Source organism: Balaenoptera acutorostrata, chromosome 6 (genome assembly GCF_949987535.1).
Source record: "Balaenoptera acutorostrata chromosome 6, mBalAcu1.1, whole genome shotgun sequence".
Taxonomy (NCBI): Eukaryota; Metazoa; Chordata; class Mammalia; order Artiodactyla; family Balaenopteridae; genus Balaenoptera; species Balaenoptera acutorostrata.
This window is the reverse complement of record NC_080069.1, coordinates 51,280,730-51,307,091: the sequence shown is the minus strand read 5'-3', so window position 1 is coordinate 51,307,091 and position 26,362 is coordinate 51,280,730.

Below are 26,362 nucleotides of genomic sequence, written 5' to 3'. Positions count from 1 at the left end.
ATTCATTTTCTGTTTGTTCCACCTGTTCTTTTTTCTTCTGTTTTCACTTTCCTGGGTCTTTATATATTTTTAGTATTAGGTTTGATTTAGCATTTTTAGTGGTATTCCCTTTATTACCTATATTGTTAGTGATGTTATATTACATTACATAATATATTATCTATTTCTTTTTCTATGTTCCTAAATTCAGTTACTGGCTCTACCACCCAGCATCTCAGATAGAAACCTCACATTCTTGGACTTAGTTTTAGCTCACCTCCAATCAGGTACCAGGTCTATTTTTACCTTCCCAAATCTTTTAAATCCAACATATCTTCTTTAAAAGTAATCAATATGACTGCCATAGTTGGGGATCATATCACCTTTGACCTAATAAAATATAATGGCCTCTTAACTGGTTTGTCTTCTCATTTGACCATGCCCAGTCTATCAATTTTAGATTAATGTTGAGATTCAAGGTCTCACATAATGAAATGGAAGATCAAGTGACATGTGAGATCAAAGTACTTTAAAGACAGGGTTTTAAATGGATCTGTTTGGCCTGCACATCTTGTTGTATGATGGAGAAACTACTGTGAGAAAAGAAGAATGAACAGGAGGAAAGATAAACTGGGGGAAAAAAGAGAATATTGAAGACTATTTTTAGTGAGTGCAGGGATTATGTGTAAGGATTATGTGTAAGATCAACAGGGGTGATGGAAACCAAAGGCTGGTGAATGGGCTAGAGGATCTCCTGACTTGCAGGGAAAAAGAAGATGCCACCTGGAGAAAATCACCTTCAATTTATGTCCTTCCATGCATGTCCTTAATCTATTCGGTTTCATGGTGATTTGCATATAGTATGCTCAAATGGTTTAAGTGGAAAGATAATTAAATGACTAAAGATGGGTGAATGAGTGAGACATTTCTGTTTGTGTTCATTTCACTGGGCCTAAGATCTACTTAAGTGAGACATTTTTGTTTATGTTTCATTTCACTGGCCTAAGATCTAACATTTTCCTCCCAGTGTGGTAAAGAGAATTAAGGTTTTCAAAGGAAAGCATTTCTGGAATAGGCTTGTTGAGAAATGTAGGGTCATTGCCATGAAGTGAAGAACATCAAAAATGTATAAATTGAAGACTGGTAGGAAAAAATATTGAAATGGCTGAAGGCATCTTGAGCGACATGACATTTACACAGTGATTTTGTAAACTTAAATGGTATGTCACAGGATTCAAGTAAATTGGAACATTTATTTTCAAAATGTTTTCTTTCAAAAATATTGTATGTCTATTATGCTAATTGTAGAAATTAAAAGGTGATATTAGCAAATCTATTTTAATCTGAATTAATTCATGGCATTCTTAAAGTTCCAAATTAAATTCAAACATATTCATGCTCTGTCAACATTGCAATATCCAATTGATATTCTAAGGCTTTGGATACATTATCACATATATTTATACAAAATTAATTAGAGTATTGAAACAGTTATAGACTGGATACTTAATAAGCAATATCATCTGAGATTTTTTTTTTTTAATTTTTATTTATTTATTGTTGGCTGTGTTGGGTCTTCGTTTCTGTCTGAGGGCTTTCTCTAGTTGCAGCAAGCGGGGGCCACTCTTCATCGCAGTGCGCGGGCCTCTCACTATCATGGCCTCTCTTGTTGTGGAGCACAGGCTCCAGATGCGCAGGCTCAGTAGTTGTGGCTCACGGGCCTAGTTGCTCTGCGGCACGTGGGATCTTCCCAGACCAGGGCTCGAACCCGTGTCCCCTGCATTGGCAGGCAGATTGTCAACCACTGCGCCACCAGGGAAGCCCTATCATCTGAGATTTACAGTTAAAGTAGAAATAGCCTTTTTTCTGAATTTATCCGGATATATGTTAAAAAAAAAAAAACAAAACAAAACTCTTCAGTGACTTGTCAGTGTATAAGCCTAGTAAAATGAGACAGGTTTTCCTTTGCTTAAGTAGTTTTGAAGCCTAAGGTTGCTCTCAAAAACAGTGGAAATTGTGGTAAAGGGCAGTTGGGAGGAGATTGATAGACTCAGTGGCTAAACTGTGGATCAGCTAAATTGCCAGACAGAAAAGGGGAAAGAAACAGTTGGAAGGGGTCCTCCTGGGTTTAGAAAAAATCTCAAACGTCTACCTCAGGGTTTATTTGTTTAAAGAAGCTTGAATTTGATTGGATCAGTCTGTGAAGCAGTTTATAAACCAGGGCATTGTTGAAAACAAGGTAGCAATCAGTTGGCAATTACTGTACTTTAGCAGGGGGGGGTATAGTCAGGGAAAGAAGCAGTTTAAAAAAAAAAGCCCTACCAAAAGCACTATCATCTCAGGGCAACTGTGGGCATACCCAAGTCTCTGCCACCTGAGGAGGAACATCAGAGGCTGCACACTGAGGAGAAGAACTAGACATCACTAAAGGAATCCAATAAATCACTAAATAAATAAATAAGCCAATAATAATAACAAACAAGCTCCTGATGAGGAGACGGTAGCCAGAGGAAACTACTTTTTGATAAAAAAATGTGTTATAAAGTTGGTACTGGAACTCCCCCCCTCCGTCCCCCCCCACAACACACACACACGCAGTGAAGGTTTCCAGTGTCAGCAGGCTGATTAGAAGCTGAACCCTCTGCTTCTTGGTGGTTACGTATGCAGCTAAATCCCTTCCAGGGAGAAGCTGGGAGATGGGCATTTTTGTCTGCTCCCTCTGCACTGAGCTCAGGTATGTAGCTGAGGAATGTGCTTCTGTGCCCATTTCAAAACTTGTTCTTTGTTTGCTACAGTCCTGTAGGACTTGTGAATGAAAGCCACATGTGCTGTAAGAGCTCGTTGATTTGGAGCCAGTATCAATATTGATTCACTGGTTTTGGCAAAGGTACCATGCTAACATAAGGTATTAGTGGAAGCTGGGTGTGGAGTATATGAAAACTCTTGGTACCATTTTGGAAAATTTTCAGTAAATCTAAAACTGTTCTTAAAGCTTAAATTTATTAAGAAAGTATAAAAAGGACAGTGTTGGACCGAAAGATATTGGTCATTTAGTAATTTATTGGTGTCTTGATTTAATATTAGAAAGAATGGATTATATCTGTATACACGTGTTATTCAGGATTGAGTCATACTCCAAAGAAAGAATTTTTTTTTTGATGTTTTCTCCTTTTAACTGAATTATGTGAGGAGTACATACTAAGGAGTGTCAGTGTTGGGAGGTAGAAGATAATGCCTAGGGAAAATATTTTTAGGCCACACTTATTTTTCTTTGTAATTTAGTGAAACAAGCAAGATCCAGGCCCTACCTCAGACCTACTTAATCAGAGTCTTCATTGTACCAAGATGCCTAGGTGAATTGTGTGCATGTTAAAGTTTGAGAGCTACGTTGTTGCTGACCCCTTTTAAATTTGCTCTATTCCCTCCTTTGCTATAATCCTTGCTTTCCCCTTTTATACCAGGTAGATCCATTTTTTGTTCTCATTTACCTTTCCTGATGACCCAACCAAATAGGCACTGGAGTTTGCAGCCTCTGCTAACTAACTGTTCAGTTAAGTGAAGATCCTGACCATCTACCGATGCACTTATTAATGAAGATGCATTTTTAAAAGTATTAATCCTTGGTTCCATTAGACTCCATTTAGAAAGCAGAAAGGGTTAGGATTAAGCTGACCAGTGAAGGGAGAAAAAAGTTAGCAGCTGATACCCCTTAGAATTTGGCTACTTGTTTACATGATTATTAGTAATTCTCCCAACATTTTGAGGATTCCAATAGACCACTAACAAATGTTTAACTTAAAGTAGCTGAGTACATATACAAGTACTATTAACTTTTCTTAAAAAGTATAATTTAAAAAGTTTATTGAGATATAATTGACATATAAAATTATGTTAGTTTCAGCTATTCAATATAATGATTCAATGTTTGTATATATTACAAAATGATCACCACGATAAGACTAGTTAACATCCATTACCACACATAATTACAATTTTTTTCTTACGAGAACTTTTAAGCTCTACTGTTTTAGCAACTTTCAAATATACGGCACAGTATTATTAGCTATAGTCACTGTGCTGTACACTACATCTGCATGACTTATTTATTTTATTTTTGATTAGTGAAAATGTTCAACAATATCCTTAGTACTATGTTTAATTGTGGGAGATAGGTAGAGTCTCTCTTGGTCTTACTATTTTGTAAATCCTCATCTTGGTTCATAATATATTTTTAGGAAAACCTGGGAAAATCTTGCTTCTAATGACAAAAGTCAGGGATAAATTTAAATTAACAGATATTTAAAGAATTCTACCTTTGTGTTGACGATGAGTAAACCTAAGCTCAGAAAGTTGAAATATCTAATAATGGGACAGTGGCAGGGCTGTGATTTGAACAACTGTTGAATGATTCCAATGACCATGTGATTAATCACTCTGCTATAATGCTTCTTTAGAGTTTCTGTGATAAGAAATAAAAAAAAAAAAGGAGATGGAAAGAGAAGTATGTCCTCTCTACTCAATTTAATCTATGATAACTAAAAAAAATTAATTTGGATCTTTTTGTTTGAGTTGTAGACCACTGTGTAAAATGCATGAACATGTGCAGTTAATTGCAGACAAGCAATAATGCTCACACATTAGCATAAGAAAGTGAAAGAAGTATTTATCCTTAAGGGCGTAGAAGATAAAATTACGAAGTCAAATTGGGAGGACTGTTCTGGAAACCAAGGAGCCTAAAAAGTCTATAGAGAATATGAAATTCAGTGTGTTAGAGTTAGCCTCTTCTTCTGCTGTAGGAGACACAGGTGATAAGTATCAACATGATCAGACATCTGAATATATTCAGCTCAAGAAAATTCTTACCCAACTTCAAGAGAACATGTTCAAACTATTCAAACCTGTTCACTCCAGCAAATGTGGCCTTAACTCCAGACCTTTTCTCATTTACTAAGCCACCCAAGGTTCTGGATAACGATTCATATGGAAACAGATTTCTGTTTATGCTGTGGTTACCAACCAGTGTTGACTCCTTGTTTCTGAATTTGTTCTTTGCTAACAATTGCTTTTTTGTCCTTCATGGTGGTAGTGTTTCAATCTTTTTTTCCACATCCACACTTCATCACTGAATAGGGATGGGATTTTCCTTCCCAGTGGGGTTTATAGCAAATTGCCTCATCTGTGCTTTATGAGGAACAGCACTCCCATATTTTTTTTTAATTAATTGTCTATATTTATCCCCAAATGTGTTTTAATCATCTTTTTAAAAATTTTTTATTTATTATTTATTTATTATTTATGTTTGGCTGTGTTGGGTCTTCGTTTCTGTGCGAGGGCTTTCTCTAGTTGTGGCAAGCAGGGGCCACTCTTCATCGCAATGCGCGGGCCTCTCACTATCGCGGCCTCTCTTGTTGCGGAGCACAGGCTCCAGATGCGCAGGCTCAGTATTTGTGGCTCACGGGCCTAGTTGCTCCGCGGCATGTGGGATCTTCCCAGACCAGGGCTTGAACCCGTGTCCCCTGCATTGGCAGGCAGATTCTCAACCACTGCACCACCAGGGAAGCCCATATTATAGGGTAGATTTTTGTCCTCAAAAGTCTAGGCTTTCAATTTTTAAAATGTGCCGATTAACCTACACGTTATCTAGTTTCCAATTATAACTTTAAATCAAAATGACTTTATTAAGTACCTGTCCTTTGATCAGCACCATATCAGTATTAAGAGGATGGCTGGGATGTGTTTCCATGGTTGACATTTCAATGCTTAAATATCTATTTAGGAATTGCTTGGAAAAAATATATGTATTTGTTAATAAATATATTTTCTTACGAATGTGTGATTTTATGTGTGTTTATTATTATTACTTGTTCATAGCTAGTGGCTAAACAGAACTGGATGTCAGCAGCAGAGAAGAAAAATTAGCAAATTCTTGAATCAAAAATTTATTTATACTGTTATTAAAGAAAGAGTGAGCACTCTAATTAAGATAATGTGTATATTAAAGTGTTGACTGAGCCTGGGGCTCTGCTGTGGAAAGTGAAGACAGTAGAAACTCAAATTATTAATGAACTTTATTTGTATTAATGAAGGAAGAATAAGTTATATAAGAAAATCATCAGTTTGAACATGAAAAGTAAGAAAATTTGAATTAATGCGTTTACAAATGGTCCCTCTATGGTACATGGAGTGATCTTCTGATCTTCTCCTTTGAGATAAGTATATTTGTACCAGTATTTGTACCAATACTTGTTTATATTTGCTTTTAGTAAAAGAACATGTATTTACATGGAAGTACACAGTTGTGTGACATGTTTGCTAACAGGTTAAGAGACCAATTAACAAGCCAGATATTTGTATGGATATAAGGTAACTTTTTACTCAATAAGGCTTAATAACCTTTTCTCTCATTGCTTTTGTCATGCATTCCTTTCTCCTGTGGAATAGCCATCCCTTCAACTCGCCCACAAGACCACTCCTATGTAACCCTCACCTGATTCTCTCCCTTGAGTGAAACCTTTTTAAGCCATGTGAGTCCATACATTGATCATTCCTCTGATTGCCTTTAGTATTTATTATACATCACTCTGCATTGTTATTTTCCTTTGTGTGTATATTGTCATCTGCAACCCAAAGAGATTGGGAATTGTTTTCTAGAGTGTTTTATGTTTTGAAGCTTTTGCAAAAAAACAAAAAAACAGTTGTGTACTCTCTATTTATTGGTTGCCAGTCACCCTTTGACTAACCATTCCTATTTTTCTATTAATATTCTCTTTTGACATCTACATTCTTTGGACTATTCTAACCCATTCACACTCATTTATTTTTTTTCTCCAGTTTCATAGCATTTTCCCTTGCCTTTAGTGACATGTAATTTATTGTGTTTCTATTGTAAATTTACATGTCTGCCTCTATATTTTTAAAGGCAGGGATCTTGTCTTTGATTTATTTTACAGTCATTCTGCATTCACTGAGAATTTTCTCTGAGGCCAGTCATCATCCTTTTCCCTAACAGATACCAGGGGTAGAGGGAATCATAAACAGTAGATGTGTTGTAGTAAATAGATGAATGAATGAATGAATGAATGAATGAAAAGCATTTTATTTGGCACACTCATATTTACTGATATTGCTCATGTTCAATAAATATTTTATTATTTTCTTGGATTCATAATAATTACTTTATAGGCGATCCAGATATATTTGCAATTTTAGGCGGCATTTATCTGGCCTGTTGCAGTAGTGTGAATTTGTAAAGAGTAGACTTAGCCACTGAGTACCTAAGTTCCAGTTAACTTGTTGGAATTACTTGTAATATTTAGTTTTCACTTTCCCGCTATATAAAATGCGGCATTTGATTAGTTGAAAGCAATTGTCTTTTGCAAGCCTAGAGTTTTCTAACTTTAATTATGTCTGTATGTACATGGACCATGGAAGTTGAATGCATGCATTGTACAATGTGTGACTTAAGTATTTTTATTTTGATTTAGAGTTCAAAATGATACCTTTTCCCCCCAAAAAAAATTTCAAAGGGCACAGGATTGTATCAGAGTAAAGGCATGGATATTGAATGCAAACAGATTTAGTTCATGTCTAAGTTCTGCCATTTATTAGCTATGTAATTTTTTTTAGGCAAAAAAAGATAAAGCTTTCTGAGTATAAGTTTGTTTATCTCTATTATTAGGAGAATCATAAATCAACATTTACTTCATAGGACTGTGCCTCTCAGTGCAATACAGTATGTGAAGTAATTAGCACAGTGCCTGGCACATGGTGAGCACTTAAGGAGTATCAGTTATTATTATTATCATCATTATTAATACTGGAAAAAATTTGGTATTAAGAAAATATTACTCTGGAACTGTCTGACTCTTTGATTTTGTTATTTTGATTTTTCCCCCCAAATATTATTCCAAATTTAAAATACACTTGGACAGTTTGGATTTTCATTTTTGTTATCTAAGTATTTCATTCTAGATTTTCACATCTTCCCGGACTTTAGTCATGCTTCATGAAGTCAGCAAAATGACAGGTCACTTTGAACAATATTTAAAAGTTATTAGGATTCATTCACTAAAGTCTGCAAATTTGATATTATTCACCCTCAAAAAAATTACCTTTGTCATCTTTGCATTACATTCATCATCTTTCAATAACATCAAAGCTTGACGTTTGGCTTTTATGGATAGAAGCACCAAAGTTTAAGAAAATTCATCTGAGCAGATACTAAAATGGGGATGTTGAAGTTACAGCATAGTAATTGTTTGATCACATCCTAATTGTGTATTTAATATTTTTCTAGTCTCTGAATATCTGAGAAACAAATATATAATCATACTATCCAAGAAAGAGAAAGTAAAGGTCTTTTAACCAGGGCTTTGTTTGTCTTTATTAATTTATGGCAATAGTAGCTTCCTCTCTCCATCTAGCAAGACCTTTTGACAGTTTTTGCTGAACAATGTTCTAGAGACTCGTTGAAACAACTGATTGGTTACTTTTTAAATCTTCATGTGGTGCCTAGTGTGGAGTGTGTTGGGCTGTCCACAGAAAAGTTGTTGACCAGCTGGACGTTATAGTCTTTTTTAGAGAAGTAATAATTTAACTAACATTTACAGAGTTTCAACTATGTGGAAAAATACTCTGCCAAGCACTTAGGAGAAAAGAATAGTGAGGGTTTAGCCCCAGTATTCAGATAACTTATAATCAAATATGAGAATGTATTTGTGAAAACAGGTACTGGCAGTACTTTATGGGGATACAAGCATGCAGAACATCATACCTAAACCACTAGGGGATTGGTGCAGAGCAATTATAGGAAGAGGACTCTCAGGAAAGTCCCAGATAGTAACACATTGGGGCTTTTTTTTAATGGGATTTGATGCATTTTGTAAATTTGGAGGCTTTATGATGTAGAAAGAAACCTGAAACAAACCATGTCTCTCAAACGGCTCTGAGTGAGAGAATTAAATACATATTTTGCCATGAGATTTACACTTTTATGTGCAAGTCAGAACTGACCTGCATAGTGGGTGAAATAAAGCTACATGGTTCAGGCTCCTAGGCCCCCATGTTTCATAAATGTCTATAATATATCTCATAACATTGCACACACTGTGACAGAATCCAGAATCCAATAACTCTCTGCCTGGAAACAGTAGTTTCCCTTTTTTGAAGAAGTTGTCTGTTTTGGGGAAATCATATAACTACTGGGAGAATAAAGAATCTGAAATAAAGGCACAGGCACCGTTCCTTTCTCCTGACCTTGCCTCTTAGTGATTATAGTCACCTAGTTGGCCAGCCAGCAGGCTCTTTCTTTGCCAAATTTAATTTTTAATCATTTGCTGTGACAAAAATTTGCCATTAGTACTAGAATACTGAGACTGCATAATGGTTTGCCACTATGAAAGGAAATGTCTCTAGAGCTTTGCCTGTGGGAGATCAGAGTCCTGTCAAAACATTCTATTCCATCAGATTAATCTCTTAAATATGTTAGAATACTTCCATTTATAGAACTCTCTTGTGACTTATGAGCAGTGATATTCAGGTACTGACAAATGGATTGATAAAATCTTTCTGTGGCTTGATAGAAGCAGAGCAAGACAAGCTAGGCTTTTTTTGGGGGGGGGGGCACTAGTTATACAGGAATACATTGGTCTTAAGGGGCACAACCATTTCTCCTTTGAATTTCTATGATTTTATGATTCTCCCTTGCATCCTATGATTCTGAATGCATTTTTAAAATATTAGGCAGTGATATTATTTTTTTGAAATAGGAATATTTATTGTTTTACAAATATTGTATGGGATTGTGTTTATCATATACCTAGGGCATTAGCATCTGGAGACACATACTGTTATCTATTATTTGAAAATCACTGCACCAGGTATTATAGGAGATAATACACTTCACAATCCCACATAGCAACCAAAAAATTCCCAGATACTTCTTGATTAACCACCTTTTATTGCAATTAACATAAGTAGTGATCCTTTTCTCAAAAGATACTTCTCTAAACATTCTAGCACAAAATTATATTAAGATTTTTCATTCAATATGGCAAAGATATTGGCCTACCTCCATGATGAGCCTATTAAAATTGTAGTAGAGGAATAAAAATGACGTTAGTAAAGAGACCACAAGGACAGCAATTTAGCAAATCTTTAGATTTTATAAAAATGTGGAGGGGACTTTTGCTTCCATTCATCATGATTTCATTGGTAAAGGAATTGCCCTCCATGAAAGCAAAAAATTTGAAAAATATATATGAAATAGCTGTTTAGACATTGGACAACGGGCAGACAAAGAATGGAAACAAAAGAGGCAATCACTACTATTACCCTGGCTTCCTATCTGGAGGCACTTTCAGAAACTTGCCACAGAGAAGGGGAAAACCAAGCAGAACATAATAGTTTTTTGAAGTTAGGAGACTGAGATCAAAGTTCAGCCAGTTTGGGACCCTGGAAGATTACTGGAGAGAAGGTAGCTATGCCAAATAAGAGCTTCTGAAATCTGCATAGGGGCCTACAGAAGTCTGTCGCTAGGTGGAACATGAATAGGATGAAATTCTGCAAGACAAAGCAAACTATCATAGTGCTGTAAGATGAAATTACTCAACAATACGCAATGTTAGGAAATGTTCAAGTTCTAATCAGAGTAGAGAGACTTTGTTGAAACCTAGGGCATTCAGTAGAAGCTCTAGAAGGGTCATGTTTTCCAGGAGGACTAAACTACTCCATATACTCAAGAAATACCCTAACAAAGCTTACATATAAACCTCAAAGAGATTAACTTGCTCTACAATTAACTGTAGTCCAAAACAGCTATTGCTTTTTAAATACAACAGAATCAAGACAACATCTGTTATTCACAATATCCAGCATATCCAAATAGAAGGAAACTTTTTTAACCTAGTAAAGGGCTTCTCTTTTTTAAAAAATACATCTAACCTTGTATTTAATGATGGAAGACTATTTCTTTAATTTAGGGAACTTGGCAAGAATGTCTGCTCTCACCACTTACATTCAATAATCTCTTGGATGTTCTAGCTATTTTAATATGGCTAAATAAGTCAACAATATAGAGATTAGAAAATAATTAGTAAATTGTTTTTATTTTCAGATAGCAAGGTTATTTATGCAGAAAAGCCTAAGGAATCTACAAAAAAGCTATTATAACTAGTAAAGGAATTTAGTAAGTATTGATGAAGATGTAGAGAAACTGGAGCCCTCATACATTGCTAAAGAAAATGTGAAATGAATCAGCACTTTGGAAAATACTTTAGTAGTTTATTAAAATGTTAAACATATACTTAACATAAAAACCAGAAATTCCACAACTAGGTAGATGTCGACTTAGGACGTATGAAAACACATGTCCACACAAAGACTTCACACAAATGACTATAATGGTTTTATTATAATAATTCCCAAATGTGAACTCTCTAAGTATACATTAACTGGTGAATCAGTAAGCAAAATGTGGTATATCCATATAATGAAATACTAATCAGCAATAAGAAGAAAGAAAACTATTGATATATATATTACATATAATATATAATTATATGTAATATATACATACATATTATTATATGGTATATAATTGCATACAATTATATATCATAATATATATATATATTACACATCGAAGGAATATGATTCCACTTATATAAAATTTATCAAAATGATACATCTACAGGGAAAGAAAGCAAATCAGTAATTTTCTGGTGCTGGGAGGTGATAGCAAATGGGCATGAGGAACCTTTGGGAGGATGGAAGAAATGATTCAAATGTGGGTTATGGTAATGATTTCACAGTTCCAGAAACTTATTAAAATTTGACAAATAATCCTTGAAATGTATACTTATAACGTGAATATTAAAAAAAATTATAAATTATAACTCAATATAACATTTAAATAAAGAAACCTACACCAAAGTACATCACCATGAAATTTCAGGGGACCAAAGAAAATTCTTCCAAGGAGAGTTAAAATTGCACCTCACAAAGTAAGTCAAATAAATAACTTGAAATCTGACTGCCTTTTATAATTTTTATTAGAAACTTGATGATAACAGAAGATAATAGAGACAAACACTGCAAGAAAAGTTTTTGAATCTTAACAGTATTAACTAACAATATCTTTAATTGTGATACTATTAGAAATACAACTCAGAAAGCATATGTATAATGCCCCTTTTCTCAGGAAGTTTCTTAAGGTTGTTTTCCAGCAAAAGTGAAACAAATAGAAGCAGTGTGATAACTATATAAAAAATACTTGAACTCAACTCCGGGTATAAGGAAAATAATTTGGCCTTGATTACAATAGTCAGCAAGTATGTCTCAAGAAGAATGTTTTTTAAGAAAAGGGCAGTGAATTCCAAACATAATATGCAGAATGACTAGTAATAGATATAAACTGGAAAAAAAAATATAGGTCCATCAACAAATGAATGGATAAATTATAGTATGTCCATACATTGGTATGCTACTCATCAATAAAAAAAGGAATTAACTGTTAGTATGCAACAACATGGGTGAATCTCATAATCATTATGCTGAGCAAAAGAAGCAGGCAAAAAATCAGTGCTAGCTTAACATACTTCAGAAAATTTTCAAAAATGCAAACTAATTTCTGGGGAAAGAAAGCCAATCAGTGCTTTCTTGGAGACAGAAGTGGAGAGAGGAATGGATCGCAAAGTGGTATGAGGAGACTTTTGGAGGATGATGGAAAGACCTTTTATCTGGATTGTGGTAATAGTTGCACAAGTTTATATATATGTCAAAGCAGAACCAATTGTATACTTTAAAAAAGTGAAATTTAATATATTTCAATTATAGCTCAATGAAATTGTAAAAAACAAAATCATATTCGAGTTGAGACTATATTTGACTACCTCTTTTCTTCTGCAATATGTCCCAAGTTACCAAAACCTAGTTGGTTGTTCAGCAAAATAACAAGCTAGTGGTCCTATTGTGCATTAAGGAAGGAGAAATGGAACAGTGTGTCTTCCATTCGGCAGGTATGGAATATATTTTGTAAATAATCTTTTAAAAAAGGAAAAATCACACCTTTGTAGTATAATAAGCACATTGTAAATGTATTAATTCTCCATCTCTTGTAACCACTTGAGAATAGCCCTCTGTTCTTTTTTTTTTTTTTTTTTTTTGGTTTGTTTTTAATCTCTGTATAAAACTTACTCTTTGGCTTGAATCTGAGATTAAGCTTTTAATAATAAACCAGAGACACTAAGTGCATACATACATTTTATGTCTTCTAATGTTTCAGTTATTTATCGCTCCATGACAAATGACCCCAAATTTCCTTGTGTAAACAGTAATAATTATTTGTTTTACTCAAAAATTTGCATCTTGGGCAAGAGTCAGTGGAAACAAATCATGTTTGCTTCACAAGGTGTCACCTAGGCCAGCTCAACTACTGCAGACTGAAATCACATGAAGACTCCCTTGTTTTCATTTTTGTAGTTGATGTTGGTAGTCAGCTGGGATGTCAGCTGGAGCTGTCTGTCACAACACCTACATATGTCTGCTCTGTATCTTCATAGTATGCTAGCTGGTTTCCAAGAGTAAGCATTCTACAAAACCAGGTGGAAGCTGCTTATTAGTTATCTCTTGCTGTGTAACAAATTACCCCAAAACTTAGTGGAATGAAACTACAACACTTATTACCTCGCAGTTTCTTTGGGTCAGGAATCTGAACATGTTTTAACAGTGTCCACAGTGTGAGGGTCTCTCAGAGGCTATAACCAAGGTGTTAACTTGGGTTTTAGTCTTCCTAAGGTTTGACTGGAGATGTTTCCTTCTAAGCTTGCTCACTTGGTTGTTGGCAGGATTGTTACTAATAGGCTGTTGGACTCAAGGCCTTAGTTTCTCACTGGCTGTTGGCCAAAAGTCATCCTCAGTTCCTTGGTATGTGGGCCTCTGCAACATGGTAACTTGCTACATCAATGTGTGCATGCTGTGAAAGCAATAGAAAGTCCAGTAAGACAGAAATCAAGTCTTTTGTAATCTAATCATGAACATCACATCCCATCTCCTTTGTCACATTCTGTTCCTTAAATGTATATCACTAGGCCTAGCTCAGACTTGAGAGAAGATTGCACAGGTATATGAATACCAGATGAAGACCATCTTTGAAAGCTGTCTACCATAGCTATATTTCCTTTTATGACCAAATCTTAGAAATTATGTAACATTGCTTCTACTATTTTCTATTTGTCAAGGCAGGCACAGAGGTCTGCCCAGATTCAATACTGAACCCACAACTCTGTGAAAGGAATATCAGTTCCCCATTAAATCAAGAGCATACTGATGGAATATATTATGGAGGCCATCTCTGGAAAATGCAATTGTCCACACTTGGTAATTACAAATAGGCAAGGATTCATTCTTAGATCATATATTTTTGATTACTATTAACATTATAAAATGTAATATTTGAGTTATTTTTGTCTCCTTTTTCTTCTGGAAAATATATAGACCTTTCAAGAAAATGTGAAACTTCATTATATATTACAAAGAATATGAAAAAATATATGAAATTATAAAAATATTTGAGACGACAAAAAAAATCTTGTGTTGTATTATGTCATAAAATAGCCTAATGATCAGTCATAAGTCTTTTCACACAACCTCTGAATCTTCAATTAGAAATTATGTTTTGAAAACATGCCTTGGCAATAGAAGATCTAAATTTTAATAATTTTTGCTCTACTTATTACATATATGACCTTAAGAAAACTATTTAATTTGAGGTTCAATTTCCTAATTAATAAAATAATAAATCATTAACTCATAGCATTTAAATGTGAAAATGTGTTTATCTAATGTACTTAGTAACTCATCAGTCTTGTATGGTGGTCCTTTGTAAGAGATAATGCCTACCTAGAGTTGTGTACTTTGAATACTGGAATTTTGACTTTTAAGCAAAGTGTGATTCACGAGGAGAATAACATCAACATAAGCATTTTCTTAAAAGATGTACTTAGGGTTTCAATGTAAGACTCCACTAAAGGATTAATAAGTATGTCCAGAGTAGTGGTGTCTGTGAACTGATGGTTCTTCTTTAGTGCATCTCATGGTGTTCTTGACCCAAAATGATCTGAGATTTCTACCTCTTTGTATAGAGCTCTTATTTGTAAGTCAGATATATTTTTTTGTTGCTTCTGTACTTTAAATTTAATTGGAGTATCCTCCACAAATTGTTAGCTGTAACTTGAAAATTGTTGTGACTGCTTAAAGTTTCTCTCCAGCATTCTGTATTTGTATTCTCTTTTCTCTATCTACCATCTCTTGCTCTAGAATAGTGGTTCTCAAACTATTGCTGCTGTACACGTAGCATAAGCAAAACCTGGAAGCTTATTAGAAATGTAATTTTTCAGATTCCAGTTAGACCTATTGAATCAGAAACTCTGGGAGTAGGGACAAGAAATTAGTGTTTTAAAAGCCCTTCGTGGTGATTCTGATCTATAATCAACTTTGACAGCCACTGATCTAGACTCCTCCTTTTTTCTGCATGATCTGTGTTATTCTATAACCTGTAGCAGAGGGAAGAGCATTTCATTGTCCTTTTGGTGGAAAGGGCTTTTCAACGTGGAGTTATTGTTGAAAATTGTTCTCCAAGACATAGAGAATAAACATATGGACACCAAGGGGGATGGGATGAATTGGGAGATTGAGATTGACATATATACACTAATATGTATAAAATAGATAGCTAATGAGAACCTGCTGTATAGCACAGGGAACTCTACTTCAATTCGCTGTACAGTAGAAACTAATATAATATTGTAAAACAACTATACCCCAATAAAAGAAAAAAAAGAAAGAAAATTGTTCCCCAGTTTTACAGAGACATGGTTGCTGTTAAAGCAGTGCTCTAGCAAAAGTCATTGTTTGCTTTATGTAATTACTTATAGAACACGCATGTGGTTCAAAAAAACTACTGAGGAATTTAAAAAGCATTTTTTTCTTTTTGAAAAATAAGTCTTATCTTTTAAAAATGTAATAACTGTGAATGCGGAGAGGTGGAGATATAGATTATACTATGCATGGTACAAAATTTAAAAAGATAAAAGGAGTTCATTAAAAAGTTATATTCACTCCCACTACATCCCATGACCACTAGGAATTCCCTTCTGAAAATAAATATGATGATCAGCATCTTATGTACAAGTTTTAAGGTTCTCTAAAAAACATAAATATGTATAACGTATATTATTCGTAACTATGTTAATATATGACACATTCATATATAACACATATTCATATATGACATATGTATTCGTATATAAACGTGTTAGCATATTATATACTCTGTTATTATTGTTCTTTTGTTAACTTAAAAATTGTAGAACTTGTCATATTGTAGATGTAGAATTGTACATGTAGAATTGCATTATTACTGGGTTGGCCAAAAAGTTCCTTTGGTTTTAAATAAAAATAAGAGACACATTTTTCATTTTCATGAAGAACTTTATTGAACAACGTATTCACTAACCGAATGAACTTTTTGGCCAACCCATTTTTTACTACTGTATTACAGAGTATTTAGCAATCCCTCGTTGATGAACATTTAGCATATTACCAATTTTTTGCTATTATAAACCATTCTACAATGAATATCTTCATATCTTATGTTTGTTTACATGTGACATTATTTGTAGGTTAAAGTTCTAAAGGCACTGGGTGAAAGGGTGAATGAATTGTTTATTCATTTTTAGTTTGGCTATATTGTTAAATTGCTTTGAATAAAAATTACACAATTTTCACACATTAAACAATACACAAGCAAAATAGTTTTCCACATTCTTGTCAATAATGAGTTATCAAAATTTTTGCTATTTTTAGATAAAAACAGTTATGTCATAGCAGTTTTAATTTGTATATCTGTTATTATGAGATTGAAATAATCTTATATGTTTAAGAAATACATATATTTCCTTTTCTATGAAGTGTGTTCCCAAGTCCTTTACCTATTTCCTTCTATTACAATGTTGGTTTAATTTTTTTTTAACATCTTTATTGGAGTATAATTGCTTTACAATGGTGTGTTAGTTTCTGCTTTATAACAAAGTGAATCAGTTATATATATATATATGTTCCCATATCTCTTCCCTCTTGCATCTGCCTCCCTCCCATCCTCCCTATCCCACCCCTCTAGGTGGTCACAAAGCACCAAGCTGATCTCCCTGTGCTATGCGGCTGCTTCCCACTAGCTAGCTATTTTACGTTTAGTAGTGTATATATGTCCATACCACTCTCTCACTTCGTCACAGCTTACCCTTCCCCCTTCCCATATGCTCAAGTCCATTCTCTAGTAGGTCTGTGTCTTTATTCCCATCTTGCCCCTAGGTTCTTCATGACCTTTTTTTTTTTTTACTTAGATTCCATATATATGTGTTAGCCTACGGTATTTGTTTTTCTCTTTCTGACTTACTTCACTCTGTATGAGAGATCCTAGGTCCATCCATCTCACTACAAATAACTCAATTTCATTTCTTTTTATGGCTGAATGATATTCCATTGTATATATGTGCCATATCTTCTTTATCCATTCATCTGTTGTTGGACACTTAGGTTGCTTCCATGTCCTGGCTATTGTAAATAGAGCTGCAATGAACATTTTGGTACATGTCTCTTTTCGAATTATGGTTTTCTCAGGGTATATGCCCAGTAGTGGGATTGCTGCGTCGTATGGTAGTTCTATTTTTAGTTTTTTAAGGAACCTCCATACTGTTCTCCATAGTGGCTGTATCAATTTACATTCCCACCAACAGTGCAAGAGGGTTCCCTTTTCTCCACACCGTCTCCAGCATTTACTGTTTGTAGATTTTTTGATGATGGCCATTCTGACAGGTGTGAGATGATATCTCATTGTAGTTTTGATTTGCATTTCTCTAATGATTAATGATGTTGAGCATTCTTTCATGTGTTTGTTGGCAATCTGTGTATCTTCTTTGGAGAAATGTCTATTTAGGTCTTCTGCCCATTTTTGGATTGGGTTGTTTGTTTTTTTGATATTAAGCTGCATGAGCTGCTTGTAAATTTTGGAGATTAATCCTTTGTTAGTTGCTTCATTTGCAAATATTTTCTCCCATTCTGAGGGTTGTATTTTTGTCTTCTTTATGGTTTCCTTTGCTGTGCAAAAGCTTTTAAGTTTCATTAGGTCCCTTTTGTTTTTATTTCCATTTCTCTAGGAGGTGGGTCAAAAAGGATCTTGCTGTGATGTATGTCATAGAGTGTTCTGCCTATGTTTTCCTCTAAGAGGTTGATGGTGTCCGGCATTACATTCAGGTCTTTAATCCATTTTGAGTTTATTTTTGTGTATGGTGTTAGGGAGTGTTCTGATTTCATACTTTTACATATAACTGTCCAGTTTTCCCAGCACCACTTACTGAAGAGGCTGACTTTTCTCCACTGTATATTCTTGCCTCCTTTATCAAAGATAAGGTGGCCATATGTGTGTGGGTTTATCTCTGGGCTTTCTATCCTGTTCCATTGATCTATATATATAGTTCTGTTTTTGTTCCAGTACCATACTGTCTTGATTACTGTAGCTTTGTAGTATAGTCTGAAGTCCGAGAGCCTGATTCCTCCAGCTCCGTTTTTCTTTCTCAAGATTGCTTTGGCTATTCGGGGTCTTTTGTGTTTCCATACAGATTGTGAAATTTTTTATTCTAGTTCTGTGAAAAATGCCAGTGGTAGTTTGATAGGGATTGCATTGAATCTGTAGATCGCTTTGGGTAGTAGAGTCATTTTCACAATGCTGATTTTTCCAATGCAAGAACATGGTATATCGCTCCATCTATTTGTATCATCTTTAATTTCTTTCATCAGTGTCATAATTTTCTGCATACAGGTCTTTTGTCTCCTTAGGTAGGTTTATTCCTAGATATTTTATTCTTTTTGTTGCAGTGATAAATGGGAGTGCTTTCTTAATTTCACTTTCAGATTTTTCATCGTTAGTGTATAGGAATGCAAGAGATTTCTGTGCATTAATTTTGTATCCTGCTACTTTACCAAATTCATTGATTAGCTCTAGTAGTTTTCTGGTAGCATCTTTAGGATTCTCTATGTATAGTATCATGTCATCTGCAAACAGTGACAGCTTTACTTCTTCTTTTCCAATTTTGTATTCCTTTTATTTCTTTTTCTTCTCTGATTGCTGTGGCTAAAACTTCCAAAACTATGTTGAGTAATAGTGGTGAGAGTGGGCAACCTTGTCTTGTTCCTGATCTTAGTGGAAATGGTTTCAGTTTTTCACCACTGAGGATGATGTTGGCTGTGGGTTTGTCATATATGGCCTTTATTATGTTGAAGAAAGTTCCCTCTATGCCTACTTTCTGGAGGGTTTTTATCATAAATGGGTGTTGAATTTTGTCAGAAACTTTCTCTGCATCTATTAAGATGATCATATGGTTTTTCTCCTTCAGTTTGTTAATATGGTGTATCATATTGATTGATTTGCGTATATTGAAGAATCCTTGCATTCCTGGGTTAAACCCCACTTGATCATGGTGTATGATCCTTTTAATGTGCTGTTGGATTCTGTTTGCTAGTTTTTTGTTGAGGATTTTTGCATCTATGTTCATCAGTGATATTGGCCTGTAGTTTTCTTTCTTTGTGACATCTTTGTCTGGTTTTGGTATCAGGGTGATGGTGGCCTCGTAGAATGAGTTTGGGAGTATTCCTCCCTCTGCTATATTTTGGAAGAGTTTGAGAAGGATAGGTGTTAGCTCTTCTCTAAATGTTTGATAGAAGTCGCCTGTGAAGCCATCTGGTCCTGGGCTTTTGTTTGTTGGAAGATTTTTAATCACAGTTTCAATTTCAGTGCTTGTGATTGGTCAGTACATATTTTCTATTTCTTCCTGGTTCAGGCTCAGAAGGCTGTGCATTTCTAAGAATTTGTCCATTTTTTCCAGGTTGTCTATTTTATTGGCATATAGTTGCTTGTAGTAATCTCTCATGATTCTTTATATTTCTGCAGTGTCAGTTGTTACTTCTCCTTTTTCATTTCTAACTCTATTGATTTGAGTATTCTCCCTTTTTTTCTTGATGAGTCTGGCTAATGGTTTATCAATTTTGTTTATCTTCTCAAAGAACCAGCTTTTAGTTTTCTGGATCTTTGCTTTCGTTTCCTTCATTTCTTTTTCATTTATTTCTGATCTGATCTGTATGATTTCTTTCCTTCTGCTAACTTTGGGGTTTTTTGTTCTTCTTTCTCTAATTGCTTTAGGTGTAAGGTTAGGTTGTTTATTTGAGATGTTTCTTGTTTCTTAAGGTAGGATTGTATTGCTATAAACTTCCCTGTTAGAACTGCTTTTGCTGCATCCCATAAGTTTTGGGTCATCGTGTTTTCATTGTCATTTGCTTCTAGGTATTTTTTGATTTCCTCTTTGATTTCTTCAGTGATCTCTTGGTTATTAAGTAGTGTATTGTTTAGCCTCCATGTGTTTGTATTTTTTACAGATCTTTTCCTGTAATTGATATCTAGTCTCATAGCGTTGTGGTCAGAGAAGACACTTAATACGATTTCAATTTTCTTAAATTTACCAAAGCTTGATTTGTGACCCAAGATATGATCTCTCCTGGAGAATGTTCCATGAGCACTTGAGAAGAATGTGTATTTTGTTATTTTTGGATGGAATGTCCTATAAATATCAATTAAGTCCATCTTGTTTAATGTATCATTTAAAGCTTGTGTTTCCTTATTTATTTTCATTTTGGATGATCTGTCCATTGGTGAAAGTGGGGTGTTAAAGTCCCCTACTATGATTGTGTTACTGTCGATTTCCCCTTTTATGGCTGTTAGTATTTGCCTCATGTATTGAGGTGCTCCTATGTTGGGTGCATAAATATTTACAATTGTTATATCTTCTTCTTGGATCAATCCCTTAATCATTATGTAGTGTCCTTCTTTGTCTCTTGTAATAGTCTTTATTTTAAAGTCTATTTTGTCTGATATGAGAATTGCTACTTCAGCTTTCTTTGGATTTCCATTTGCATGGAATATCTTTTTCCATCCCCTCACTTTCAGTCTGTGTGTGTTCCTAGTTCTGAAGTGGGTCTCTTGTAGACAGCATATATATGGGTCTTGTTTTTTTTTTTTTTTTTTTTTAAAGAAATTCACGTTCTTTTATTTATTTATTTATTTATTTATGACTGTGTTGAGTCTTCGTTTCTGTGCGAGGGCTTTCTCTAGTTGCGGCAAGTGGGGACCACTCTTCATCGCGGTGCGCGGGCCTCTCACCATCGCGGCCTCTCTTGTTGCGGAGCACAGGCTCCAGATGCGCAGGCTCAGTAATTGTGGCCCACAGGCCCAGTTGCTCCGTGGCATGTGGGATCCTCCCAGACCAGGGCTCGAACCCGTGTCCCCTGCATTGGCAGGCAGATTCTCAACCACTGCGCCACCAGGGAAGCCCGGGTCTTGTTTTTGTATCCATTCAGCCAGTCTGTGTCTTTTGTTTGGAGCATTTAATCCATTTACATTTAAGGTAATTATCGATATGTATGTTCCTATTACCATTTTCTTAATTGTTTTGGGTTTGTTATTGTAGGTCTTTTCCTTCTCTTGTATTTCCTGCCTAGAGAAGTTCCTTTAGCATTTGTTGTAAAGCTGGTTTGGTGGTGCTGAATTCTCTTAGCTTTTGCTTGTCTGTAAAGGTTTTAATTTCTCCATCAAATCTCAGTGAGATCCTTGCTGGGTAGAGTAATCTTGGTTGTAGGTTTTTCTCTTTCATCACTTTAAATAAGTCCTGCCACTCCCTTCTGGCTTGCAGAGTTTCTGCTGAAAGATCAGCTGTTAACCTTATGGGGATTCCCTTGTGTGTTATTTGTTGTTTTTCCCTTGCTGCTTTTAATATTTTTTCTTTGTATTTAATTTTTGATAGTTTGATTAATTGTGTCTTGGCATGTTTCTCCTTGGATTTATTCTGTATGGGACTCTCCGTGCTTCCTGGACTTGATTAACTATTTCCATTCCCATATTAGGGAAGTTTTCAACTATAATCTTTTCAAATATTTTCTCAGTCCCTTTCTTTTTCTCTTCTTCTTCTGGGACCCCTGTATTTCGAATTTGGTGCATTTAATGTTGTCCCAGAGGTCTCTGAGACTGTCCTCAATTCTTTTCATTCTTTTTTCTTTATTCTGCTCTGCAGTAGTTATTTCCACTATTTTATCTTCCAGGTCACTTATCCGTTCTTCTGCCTCAGTTATTCTGCTATTGATCCCTTCTAGAGAATTTTTAATTTCATTTATTGTGTTGTTCATCACTGTTTGTTTGCTCTTTAGTTCTTCTAGGCCCTTGTTAAACGTTTCTTGTATTTTCTCTATTCTATTTCCAAGATTTTGGATCATCTTTACTGTCATTTTTCTGAAGTCTTTTTCAAGTAGACTGCCTATTTCCTCTTCATTTGTTAGGTCTGGTGGTGTATGCCTTGCTCCTTCATCTGCTGTGTGTTTCTCTGTCTTCTCATTTTGCTTAACTTACTGTGTTTGGGGTCTCCTTTTTGCAAGCTGCGGGTTCGTAGCTCCCGTTGTTTTTGGTGTCTGTCCCCAGTGGCTAAGGTTGGTTCAGTGGGTTGTGTAGGCTTCCTGGTGGAGGGGATTAGTGCCTGTGTTCTGGTGGATGAGGCTGGGTCTTGTCTTTCTGGTGGGCAGGTCCACGTCTGGTGGTGTGTTTTGGGGTGTCTCTGATCTTATTATGATTTTAGGCAGCCTCTCTGCTAATGGATGGGGTTGTGTTCCTGTCTTGCTAGTTGTTTGGCATAGGGTGTCCTGCACTGCAGCTTCCTGGTCTTTGAGTGAAGCTGGGTCTTGGCATTCAGATGGAAATCTCTCGGAGATTTTCACCATTTGATATTACGTGGAGCTGGAAGGTCTCTTGTGGACCAGTGTCCTGAACTTGGCTCTCTCACCTCAGCGGCACAGCCCTGATGCCTGGCTGGAGGACCAAGAGGCTTTCATACACATGGCTAAGAGTAAAAGGGAGGAAAAAAAGAAAGAAAGAGAGAAAGAGAGAGAGAGAGAGAAAGAGAGAAAGAGAGGAAAGAAAGAAAGAAAGAAAAGAAAGTAAAATAAAATAAAGTTATTAAAATAAAAAATAATTATTAAGAAAAAAATTTTTTTAAGTAAAAAAAAAAAACAAAAAGACGGACAGACAGAACCCTAGGACAAGTGGCAAAGCAAAGCTATACAGACAAAATCACACACAGAAGCATACACATACACACTCACAATAAGAGAAAAAGGGAAAAAAATATATATATCTTTGCTCCCAAAGTCCACCTCCTCAATTTGGTATGATTCTTTGTCTATTCAGGTATTCCACAGATGCAGGGTACATCAAGTTGATTGTGGGGATTTAATCCCCTGCTCCTGAGGCTGCTGGGAGAAATTTCCCTTTCTCTTCTTTTTTCGCACAGCTCTCGGGGTTCAGCTTTGGATTTGGACCTGCCTCTGCGTGTAGGTCACCTGAGGGCATCTGTTCTTTGCTCAGACACGACCAGGTTAAAGGAGCAGCAGGTACGTGTAGAGTTTCTTGCCTTTTGGGAGGTCTGAGGTCTTCTGCCAGCGTTCATTAGGTGTTCTGTAGGAGCTGTTCCACATGTAGATGTATTTCTGATGTATTTGTGGAGAGGAAGGTGATCTCCACATCTTATGCTTCTGCCATCTTGAAGCTCTTCTGGTTTAATTTTTGATGTGTAAAAGACCTTTATGTATTAGGAAAATTAGCTTTATGGAGTGTTAATTATTTTCCCCTTTTTTGTTATTTGACTTCATTAATGATTTTTTTTGCCATGCAGCCATGTATTTTTAAGTACCCAACTTTGCCTACATTTTATAATTGTCTTTTCTCATGTAATCTGTGCTCTAAATATTTTTATTTTGTGTGTGTATATTTCATCTAATTATGTTGAACGTTAACATTTCATTTTTCATTCCTTTAACGTTTACCTTTATGTAACATAGGTTCTCTATTTCTTTTACTTTATCTATTGACACTTTCTGGAACATATGCTTGAAGCATTCTCTGAATCTCCTCTAATTCTGTGTTTTCATCCATCACTTAACTTTAGTTGATTTTCTTTCTATTTATTTTTGTTTGTTTATTTTAAATCTTCAAATATGGATATGTTACTTTTGTTTCTAGCAACATGGCAATGCTAGAAATTTATTTTGAAAAACAAGATCATGTAATTTCTGCATAAATATAACAGCCCCCCTCCTCTAAGTGCATAGTTAAGCTTGAAATATAAAAATGCCACAATGAGAAATAAGAATGATAAGCTATCTCAGAAGTAAAATCTATCCAGTGAACTTGCCTACCTTGGTAACTATTTGGACTGGGATTTTATAAACTACAAAGGAACACATGTCAAGCCCTGAATAAGGAGAATTTGGGGAATAGGAAATTAAGACCCCCACATAACACTGGTACCATTGAAGAGCTACAATCTCAAGAGAAGAGCGAACTTGAAAATGGTGTCTACCTATTAGAAATTTTCCTGTCTTATTATGACCTCTAGATGAAAAATTATCTCCCTTGAGAATATTTAAGAACATGGCTTTCTTATTTCAAAATTGAAGTTTGACTTTAAATGATATTATTAACACAGATAATATTAAGTCTGACCACAAATTAAGATGGCTCAGAACTTATGGTGGCACAGAGAACCTACCAAAAGAAAATACAAATATTTTCAAGTGTGACATATCCTTAGCTCAGATTACAAAGAATTCCCTAGTATAAAAATCCAATGACTCAATGACATGAACTCACAGTCCAAAACTGGGGAAGGGGGTACGGGGAAAGCCACTATGACTTTCAGTGGAAAAAAAACTTCACCAAAACATAAGACTCATACTCTTAGAAATCTAAATAATTGAAGTATTAAATATAAAATATGAAGTTAATATAGTAAGGTATTTAAATAAAATAGAAGGGGAAAGTTGATTTAAATAAAAGACAAGGCACATATGAAATTAGCAAAATAGAATTATAGAAGTGAAAAATAAAATGTTTAAAACTCAGTGGATGAGTAAACTGCAGATTAGACAGAATTGAAGGAGAAATTAGTGAACTAGAAAATAGTTCTGAAGAAATTACCCAGAATGAAGCATAGAAAAAAAGGTTTGAAAAAAGAAGAGGAGGTTAGGAAATGTTTGAGGATAAAATAGGAAGACCTACGCTTTTTCTTTTTTTAATATACCTATTATTTTTCAGATTCTTTTCCATTATAGGTTATTACAAGTTACTGAATATAGTTCCCTATGCTATACAGTAGGTCCCTGTTGTTTATCTGTTTCATATATAGTAGTATGTATCTGTTAATCCTAAATCTCTAATTTATCCCTCCCCCCACCTTTTCCCTTTAATAACCGTTAGTTTGTTTTCTATGTCTGTGAATCTATTTCCGTTTTGTAAATAAGTTAATTTGTATCATATTTTTAGATTTCACATATAAGTGATATATGATATTTGCCTTTCTCTGTGTGACTTACTTCACTTAGTATGAAAATCTCTAGGTCTATCCATGTTGCTGCAAATGACATTATTTCATTCTTTTTTGTGGCTAGTAATATTCCATTGTGTATGTGTGTGTGTGTGTGTATATATATATATATATATATATATATATATATATATATATATACACACCACATCTTCTTTATCCATTCATATGTTGATGGATATTTAGGTTGCTTCCATGTCTTGGCTATTGTAAATAGTGCTGCTGTGAACATTGGGATGCATGTATCTTTTCAAATTAGAGTTTTCATATTTTCCAGATATCTGCCCAGGAGGGATTGCTGGATCATATGGCAACCCTACTTTTAGTTTTTTAGGGAACCACCATATTGTTCTACATAGTGGCTGCAACAATTTACATTCTGACCAACAGAGTAGGAGGGTTCCCCTTTCTCCACACCTTCTCCAGCATTGATTGTAGGCTTTTTAATGATGGCCATTCTGACCAATGTGAGGTGATACCTCATTGTAGTTTTGATTTGCATTTCTCTAATAATTGGTGATATTGGCATCTTTTCCTGTGCCTCTTGGCCATCTGTATGTCTTCTTTGGATAAATGTCTTTTTAGGTCTTCTGCCCATTTTTGATTGGGTTTTTTTTTGATATTGAGCTGTATGAGCTGTTTGTATATTTTGGAAATTAAGCCCCTGTTGGTCACATCATTTGCAAATATTTTCTCCCATTCTGTAGGTTGTCTTTTCGTTTTGTTTATGGTTTCCTTTGCTATGCAAAAACTTATAATGTTGATTAGGTCCCATTTGTTTATTTTTGCATTTATTTCTTTTGCCTTAGGAGACTGACCTAAGAAACCATTGCTATGATTTCTGTCAGAGAATT